This window comes from Myotis lucifugus, unplaced genomic scaffold (genome assembly GCF_000147115.1).
Source record: "Myotis lucifugus unplaced genomic scaffold, Myoluc2.0 scaffold_444, whole genome shotgun sequence".
NCBI classification, from domain to species: domain Eukaryota; kingdom Metazoa; phylum Chordata; class Mammalia; order Chiroptera; family Vespertilionidae; genus Myotis; species Myotis lucifugus.
In genome coordinates, this window is record NW_005871492.1 from 81,169 (window position 1) to 90,127 (window position 8,959).

Consider the following 8,959-nt stretch of genomic DNA (forward strand, 5'->3'; position numbering starts at 1 on the left):
GGATCCCTTAAATTACATCCCATAACTCACAATCCGCTCATGCCTTCCTTAAGCCGCATGTGGCTGAGAGGGAAGTCCCACCTCCTTCTCCTAGGTTGTGGCATAGAGATGTGACCTTATCAATCAGAACAGCAACTTAGAGTCTCTAAATAGAAAAGTAATAAAACTCAGAAACTTCTTTAATCAAAGCGAATTCTCTAGGAATTGCAGGTGCTCTCATTCAACTACAGGTTTGGCAGACACCTATTACTCCCGTCAACCTCTGGCAGGTAAATGTTAAGCCCTGGTGTGTATGATTATGATAATTATACATGTGAGCAGGGTCACTCCGTCCATTGACATCCACCGGTATCCCAGCACAAAGAATCATTAACTTAGTGGGAGGCACACTCTTAGTAGTTTATCTGCCCCCTTCCCACCCAGCATATATACTAGTAATTATTCTGCTGTAAAATCACCCCTTCCCCTACGTTCCCAACCTAAATGTGTCTGTCTTTCAGTGAGCTCAACCTTCCAGTGAAGATTTCTGCCTCTGCCCGTCCCTCCTCCCCCTCTAAACCATCCAGACTCCTCTCTAGCTGGACCACCCAGGAACCTGTCTGGATTACATTGTGAACTTTGATTATAGTTAATTAAACTATATAGTTAATTAAACATTGTTAAATATTGCCCCAACTCATTCTCAATTTTCTTTTTGAGAATATAATCTTCTGAATGGGGCTGTAAGCATCAAGAGGACAAGGGCCATAGTCATTAATGCTAGGCTTAATAAGATGTATTAGTAAGATTAATAGGATGCTTAATAAATATTTGTGCAATCAAGATGGATTTTTTTTGGTTGAGAAACAGGAAACTCACCCAGTGGAAATGTCATCCACTTAATTTTTTGATTAATGTTTCCCAATTTTCACCTCTGCGACAGACCCTATGCTGGGTTGTGTAGAAGATATTAAATATAAGGAAGGCCCTTAGGGAAGGGAAGGGAATCTTAGGGAAGGAAGGCCCACCCTAGTTTATAGGGAGATAAAGTCTGACACAGCTCACCAGAAGGCAGTATAAGTGCCTCAGCAGTATTGGAAGCCAAGAGCCCAGAGGGGCATGGGGAGAGCTCTTGTTGCTGGTGGTCAAGGAAAAGTTTAGAGAAACAGCAGGGCCTTTGAGTATAGGGGGCATTTCAAAAGGTGAAGGTGATGAGTGAGAGCAGCAGGCAGAGGGAATAGTATGAGCAAAAGTAGGGGATGTAAAATAAATCCTAAAACTTGTAGGGGGAAACTAAGCAATTCAGTTTGATTGCAGTGATGTAATAAAAGTAATAATATCTGACACTTACCTTCTTAACCTTCTGTATGCCTGGTATTATGCTTTATGTACTTGATCTCATGTTATCCTCCCAACAACAAATGAGATCTGTGCTCCCATTTTATGGATGGGGGAGCAAAGGCTCAGATAATTACCCAAAGCCATCGCTGGACTAAGTGGGACCTGACTCTGGAGCCATGCTCTTCCTCCTCCACGTTGTATGTGAAAGGAAGTGAGAAATGAGGTTGGAGAGGGTTTGGCAGGTCATATGATATTGGGCCTTAAATGTCAGAACTCAATTTGGTGAGTAATGGTGAACCGCTGAAGATTATTGAACAGGTAAGCCCCCTAATTAAAGTCAACCTTTAGGAGAGTGAGTATGGTGGTTGGAGGTAAGAGGAATTGGAGGGAACAGAAAGAGAGAAGGAAAGACCAAGTAAGACATACATGCAAGTGGGGAATGAAAATTCAAAGTTTAAGTGGATTGGCCCTGAATCAAGGCCAGCAGTTTGCTGAAGCTGCTGGTTTCAAGCAGGAGCCTAAAGAAATGTCTTTCTATGGTCTGTTGGCCATTTCAGAACTTAGGAAATGTAATGGTCAATTCATTAGAAAGAAACATCTGGAAAAAAAACTGACTAGCACTATTCTATGGATATTTGGGTTTCCATTTGCAATTATAAACAATGTAGTAAATGGCATTAAGTATGCATATAGAGAGCCAAGTAGGTAATGATTTTTTTTTTTTTTGCTAAGTTGAAGGCTTTATAAATTTGAATTTCTATCAAAATGCCAAGGCTGTACCAGTTTATACTCCTGGGCAAGAATGCCTGTTGAACAATGGGTCATCAGATGGGTTTTTGGCAATAGAGAAGTAAAAAATGGCTCTGATGGGTTTTGGTTCTAAAGTTGATTTTCTTTTTTTCTTTTTTTTTTTTAGAAGTTCATTTTTTTTTAAATTAAATCTTTATTGTTCAGATTATTACATTTGTTCCTCTTTTTTCCCCCATAACTCCCCTCCTTCCAGCTCCCACCCCACCCTCCGCCCTCACTCCCCACCCACTGTCCTCATCCATAGGTGCACGATTTTTGTCCAGTCTCTTCCCGCATCTCCCACACCCCTTTTCCCCCCCAAGAATAGTCAGTCCTTTCCCTTTCTATGTCCCTGATTCTATTATAATCACCAGTTCATTCTGTACATCAGGTTATTTATTCACTTGATTCTTAGATTCATTTGTTGATAGATGCATATTTGTTGTTCATAATTTGTATCTTTACCTTTTTCTTCTTCTTCCTCTTCTTAAAGGATACCTTTCAGCATTTCATATAATACTGGTTTGGTGGTGATGAACTCCTTTAGCTTTTCCTGATCTGTGAAGCTCTTTATCTGACCTTCAATTCTGAATGATAGCTTTGCTGGATAAAGTAATCTTGGTTGTAGGTTCTTGCTATTCATCACTTTGAATATTTCTTGCCACTCCCTTCTGGCCTGCAAAGTTTCTGTTGAGAAATCAGCTGACAGTCGTATGGGTATTCCCTTGTAGGTAACTGATTTTCTTTCTCTTGCTGCTTTTAAGATTCTCTCTTTGTCTTTTGCTCTTGGCATTTTAATTATGATGTGTCTTGGTGTGGTCCTCTTTGGATTCCTTTTGTTTGGGGTTCTCTGCGCTTCCTGGACCTGTAAGTCTATTTCTTTCACCAGGTGGGGGAAGTTTTCTGTCATTATTTCTTCAAATAGGTTTTCAATATCTTGCTCTCTCTCATCTTCTGGTACTCCTATAATTCTGATGTTGGTACGTTTGAAGCTGTCCCAGAGGCTCCTTACACTATCTTCGTATTTTTGGGTTCTTTTTTCATTTTGCTTTTCCAGTTGGGTGTTTCTCGCTTCTTCGCATTTCAAATCTTTGACTTGATTCTTGTGCTCCTCTGGTCTGCTGTTGGGAGTCTGTATAATATTCTTTATTTCAGTCAGTGTGTGCTTACTTTCTAGATGGTCCTTTATCACACCATCGAGGGTCTCATTAGATTTCCTGTACATCTCATCAAGTTTATCGACAGACTCTAGAAGCCTCTTGAGAGACCTCAAAAGTGTGGTTCTGAACTCAATATCCTCCCTTGATAGTTTTGTCCTGTTTCTTTGTCTCCGAATTTTTTTACGCTTTCTTGGTACACCCCCTAGTGGTCTTTGTGTGCAGTCTTGTTGTAGTTAAGCCTTGATTGTTATAGTTAATACTAGAGGGATTTGACCTCCAGGCCGACTGGCTGTGATAATCAGTGGAAGAACTTGTGTCCTCTAGGGAGGTGCTAATCTAGCCTTTGCCTGAGGCTATCTGGCAAATGGCTCCGTGCAGGGCTTGGGCGGGGCGGGTCCCACGGGATCAACAGGGCGGAGGAGGGAGCAGTTATGGCTGCTCTCAGTCCGTCCCCAGGGGCTCTGCCTCTCTGTCCCAGCAACCGCTGTAAACCTCGGAGGGACCGTAGCCAGACAGTCCTGCTTCTCCCGTTTGAGTCTGGGTCCCTAGAGACTCGCCCGGATCTGGAGCTCAGAGTCTGAGGCTCCCTCCGGATTGAAACAGACAACCCCGCCCTCAGCCACCAGCCCGCGCCGCGCACACTTCGCACCTTAGTATTTTACTTCAGCACTGCGCCTCCTCTGATTCTCGGTTCCTCCTAGTTGTAGAACTTCCACTCAGCCAGCCTTCCTGTGGTTCTGGATGATGTCCGTTCCGTCTTTTAGTTGTATTTTTGAAGTGGTTGTTCGAGGCAGCAAACTCCGGCGTTAACCTATGCCGCCATCTTGGTTTCTCTAAAGTTGATTTTCTTGATACATATTTACACTTGGTGAAATTCCTGATTTTTAGTGTGCAGCTTTGTGACATCTATAGTTTGTAAGCACCACTATCACTAAAGTTCCTGCATGCTCTTTTTTAAATAAAATTTTTCACCCACTCAAAAAAAAAACCACAAAAAAACCAAAAAGTTTAAGTGGAGGAGTGAGAATGGAATATGAGAAATTGTTGTGGGAGACATTGCAGGAGTAGATTCTACAGGGCTTGGTGACTTGATGAAGTGGAGGTCGAAGCAGAGAATGGACAGTGATTTTAAGGCATCAAGCTGAGCCCTGAGGAGATGGCAGTGACATGTATGGGTACAAAGGATCATGCAAAGTTAAAGATGACTCCCTTTGCTTGCTCAATAGTGTTGGTGGGACTACACTGGACTATATTATGGTGGTCATGTACAATAGACAGGGGAGTTGGTGGTCTAGAACACTGGAATGAGATTAGGGTTGAGGTTATGGATTTGGGAATCCTTCACAGTGAAGCCAAGAGAAAAAGAGCTCACCCAGGGAAAGAGATGAAAGAGGGGAAGAGGAGGCTAGACGGGGCCTAGATAGAACCTTGGGGAGGAACTAAAGACAGAACTATTACTCGGTTGTGAAGAAGAAGATGGAGAAGATATCACAGAAGGCAATGGAGGAACTTTTCATGGCAGAAGGATGGTCAATAATACAAAGTAATGTGGAAAGTCAAAGAGGAAGAGGACTGAATTGCTTTGACAACTAAGGAGTCACTGGATCTATCTAACACTAGAGGATGAGATAAATCCATTATGGTGCATGTATATGGTGGAATATTCTGCAGACATCAAAAACTAAGTTTTGTAAGAATATTTAAGATTTAGCAAAGTGCTTATAATACAACGTTAAATAATAAGTACTATATAGAATAAGAGCAAGAGATAGGATACAAAAAATGATCCAAATTTATTTAGTCTGCATAACTTTTTTTGATAGCATACAATTTTATTATTAGGAGGAATTTGTAACCAGATAATTAAAAAATTTTAATGAGATTCCCACTTTTTTCCCCAAGGTTTCTAAATATTCTTTACAGAAGAAAGTGAGTGAAATGGTAAGAAAATGACTAAATATACACCCACATTCAGATTAGTACTAATGTGCATAGTATTTTTGTCAATATAAATGTGACATTTATAGTTAAAAAATATTTGAAATTGGATATTAATATTCTCTTTAAAGGACTAAATTATAATTTCAAATACAGCTGAAATTAATCTGTTTCACAAATTTATTTCCAGATTACATAGTGTTTACATATTATAAAATAAGTTTAACACAGTTTCCATATTATTGGTAGAGGTCTTATATTAAAATAAAACAACAAAGAAATAAGAAAAACAAAATTTCTTAATGATATCTTTTCTAGGTGTTTATGCAAACATGGAGTTTTTAATTATTGCCTGAAAAATTAAAACATTAAGAAATAGCATTTGAATACAGCACTTGGGGTATGGTACCCATCCTTTATCATTCAACAAGTGTTTATTTGTGTATTCACCTTCTATAGTAAAAGTTAATATTTGCATTTTTGCAGCATAATACACGCACAGAATATTAACATATACTGGGGTGTTTTCCGCCAGACTCTCCTGCTCTTATTGAGCTAAGCAGGAGTATAGGCAGAGCTGAGAATTGGAAGGAGATTACAAAGACTGGGCTGCTTGATATTGGAAAGGGCTTGGAGCTACTTTCCAATATGGGAAGGATCAGGGCAACGCAGGATGAGGGCAGGAAGGAGCATCACTTTGGAGTCATATCATCTATAAATATGCCCACAGGTAACTCTAAAGTAAATGTTCTTTAAACATACACATAGTACAATTATCACACTTAGAAACTACCAATAATTTCTTAAATTACCAAACATTCAGAGTGCACAGTTTCCCAATTGTCTTATAATTTTTTAAAAGTTTATTTAAATTGGAATCTGAAGTCTACACATTGCAATTGATTACTCTAGCTCAGTGGTCGGCAAACCGAGGCTTGCAAGCCACATGCGGCTCTTTGGCCCCTTGAGTGTGGCTCTTCCACAAAATACCACATGCGGGCTCGCACGTACAGTGCGATTGAAACTTCGTGGCCCATGTGCAGAAGAGTCAAGAAAAATCAAGTTCTGTATTTAATTACTGGATGCAATCTTCCAACAATGTTAATATTGCAAGTTTTGTGGTTAGTCAAGAGATTGCTAAGAGAGGAAAACCATATACAGATGGCGAATACATAAAAAGTTGTTTTATAAATGCATCCGAAGAGCTATTTTGGAATTTTAAGAACAAAGCAGATATTCTAAAAAAAATTAAAGAGTTACCATTGTCTGCTAAAACAGTGAAAGATAGAACAGTCAAAATGTCTTCGAATATAACCAACCAGCAAGTCAAAGATCTTAAATTGGTTTCAGCTTTATCAATAGCAGTTGATGAGTCTTGTGACATAAATGATACAGTGCAAGTTTCACTTTTTGTACGATTTATTTCATCTACAGGTCCTAAAGAACTTTTAGGATTATTGCCACTTACAGGTCAAACACGTGGAGAGGATATAGCAAATGCTGTAATTGAGTGCATTGAAAAATATCATATTCCACTCAATAAAATTGTCTCAATTTCAACAGACAGGGTGAAAAGTATGACCGGCGTAAGAAACGGGTTTGTTAATATTTTGAAAGAAAAAATTAATCACGAGATACTTACTTACCATTGCATCATTTATCAAGAAGCTCTTTGTGCCCAAACATTTCCAGAAGAAATTTGCAAAGTTATGGAATTGGTGATTAAGATTATCAAGTTCATTGTAGCTAAAGCTCTTAATCATCACCAATTTAAAGAATTTTTAGTTGAAATGAAGAGTGAGTACGCAGATCTTCTGCTGCATAACAAGGTACATTGGTTATCAAGAGGAAATGTTTTGAAACGTTTCGCTTCCTTATTAACAGAAATTAAAGCATTTCTCCTTGAGAAGGGTGTTCACTATCCGGAACTAACGAACAATCAGTGGATCCAAAAATTTTATTTCATGGTAGACGTTATGTCTCATCTAAATCAGCTTAATCATAAACTACAGGGGAAAGGAAACACAATTTTTTCGATGTTAGAAGAAGTTATTTCATTCGAAAACAAATTATCTCTTTTTGCTCAAGATTTTGAAGGAGAAACTTTGATTCACTTTCCAATCCTGTTGAAACATCGCCAAGAAAATAATTCTGATATTGACATTTGCTATTTCAGAACAACACTTTTAAATATAAGGGAAGCTTTTCTCAACAGGTTTTAGGAACTCAGAAACAGCAAAGCGACATTAGCCTTTGTTAAAAAACCTCTTAATGCTACTGTAACAGAATTAAATTTTTCTCCCTTTAATGTTGACATTGGCAACTTTGAAATGCAATTGCTGGATTTAAAAAACAAAGAACTGTGGAGCTCAAAATTTGAACGTCTTTGTGCTGATATAGAAATATTGGAGAAAAACAAATGTGAACTTAGTTCACAGCACAAGTGGTCTGCTTTGAAAGACCTGGAGAAGGAAGATATGTTGATTTTTAACACCTGGAATAGTATTCCTGACTCATATAATCAACTGAAAAAACTAGCGTTTGCTGTTCTTTCCTTATTCGGGTCTACATACTTATGTGAACAATCATTTTCAAGCATGAACCTTATCAAGAGTAAATTGAGAAGTCGTCTTGAAAGGGCGAGGGTTATGTCCTCCCCTCCATCTTGCCTGTATCCTCCATGTTGGGGCCACGTGCGGCCTTCTTCCCCGAAGCCCAGGCCTCTGCTGGCCACGCCCGGGATTTTAAACTAACCAATGACAATCAAGGGAAGTGCGCGCCATAGATATGACCACATCCTGTGTAACAAGACCCGGCTTATGCCTGGCCAATCGGCAGGGCCCACAATCCCCTCGCGCCACCCCCCTATTAAAGCTGGTTTTTTCCCACGCGAGGGCACTCTGTTCTGGTCGGTGGGCCGGCCGGGAGCAGAGTCGGGTTGGCGCCCCCAATAAAAGGACCTTCTGCTTTTGCATCGAACTGGCTCCCAGTGTGGTACTTTGGGGATCATGGAATCTGGGCATAACATTTGGGGTCTCGTCCGCGATCCTCAAACCCCATTCAGGGACTCCCAGCTCGGAGGACTTGGCTGACCGCGGTATGTGTCATTTATGTTTGTATCTGTTTGTTTCTGTGCTGTGTGAGCTCACTTCTGAAATCTGTATTCGCCCACATTGATCGTGGACGCACATGGGGATCAAAGGGTGGGAGGAGTCGGGGGACGCCTCGACCCTCCATCTGTAAAAGTAGCTTTGCTTCTGGGGTCGGAAGGTCTGTAGGCAGGTAGCTCCCGCTGGCTGTAGAAGTAACCTTGCTTCGTTTTCGGTTTTTACTTCCATGGAGTTGGAAGGCTGTATTTTCGGGCCCATTTAGTTTTCTGTGTTTGTATGTTTCTTTCTGTGAACTTACTGGACAGACGTTATGGAATGGACTCAGACTGCTCCTTTGGGTATTGTGATTGATCAGTTCAAGGAGATTGCGGGAGGCTTTAGAGCTCCCTCAGGAGTTGGGAAGTTGTTAAACTCTGAATGAATGTCTGGTGAAAGCATGTGAGTGTAGAGGCAGGGGAGGGGTCCCCGCTCGCTGCTCGCTCCTCGCCCGCCGCCCGCCCGAGGCCCTCCCGGGCAGGGAAGGTGAGCAGGGGTGTGCAGGAGCGCGGCGCGGGGCAGGCGCAGCCTCTCGCCCCGGAGCCCGTCCGCGTCGCGGGCCCAGGCGGTTCGGCGGCCGTGACGCCGGCGAGCTGCGTTGGCCCC

At 41.1% G+C, this 8,959-nt stretch overlaps 1 non-coding gene across 1 annotated transcript; it reads left to right on the top strand.

Annotated features, from left to right (window-relative positions):
- Positions 1-1,783: 1,783 nt before the first annotated feature.
- On the top strand, positions 1,784-1,920 carry LOC111823286. Its single transcript, XR_002826311.1, has one exon. It is a non-coding gene; the product is annotated as a small nucleolar RNA SNORA2/SNORA34 family (small nucleolar RNA).
- The last annotated feature ends 7,039 nt before the right edge of the window (positions 1,921-8,959 follow it).